This window comes from Penaeus monodon, chromosome 22 (assembly GCF_015228065.2).
Source record: "Penaeus monodon isolate SGIC_2016 chromosome 22, NSTDA_Pmon_1, whole genome shotgun sequence".
In the NCBI taxonomy this organism is placed as follows: domain Eukaryota; kingdom Metazoa; phylum Arthropoda; class Malacostraca; order Decapoda; family Penaeidae; genus Penaeus; species Penaeus monodon.
In genome coordinates this window covers 27,036,809-27,037,017 of record NC_051407.1, presented here as the reverse complement: position 1 = coordinate 27,037,017, position 209 = coordinate 27,036,809, and the positions used below count along the sequence as shown (strand labels likewise).

Here is a 209-nt window from a genome sequence, read left to right as displayed (position 1 = left end):
TGCCGCGAGAGGCTGCATCTCCGAAACCATTTATGACCGACAGACGCCAATCCGGATGACTTTTTTTTTTTATCCTACCTCATACTTATCTAAAACTCTCTTTGTCTTTCATACTTTTTTATTTTTTTACGTTCGTTTCTCTCACCCTTTTCTCTTATCATCCTTTATTCATTATCAGTTCTTCTATCCTATCCTCTACTATCTTTCTT

At 36.4% G+C, this 209-nt stretch overlaps 1 protein-coding gene across 1 annotated transcript in view; it reads right to left on the bottom strand.

The window, feature by feature from the left end:
- LOC119587057 (serine proteinase stubble-like) overlaps positions 1-209 on the bottom strand; it is a gene marked incomplete in the record, with an annotated part of 32,182 nt that overhangs the window by 13,140 nt on the left and 18,833 nt on the right.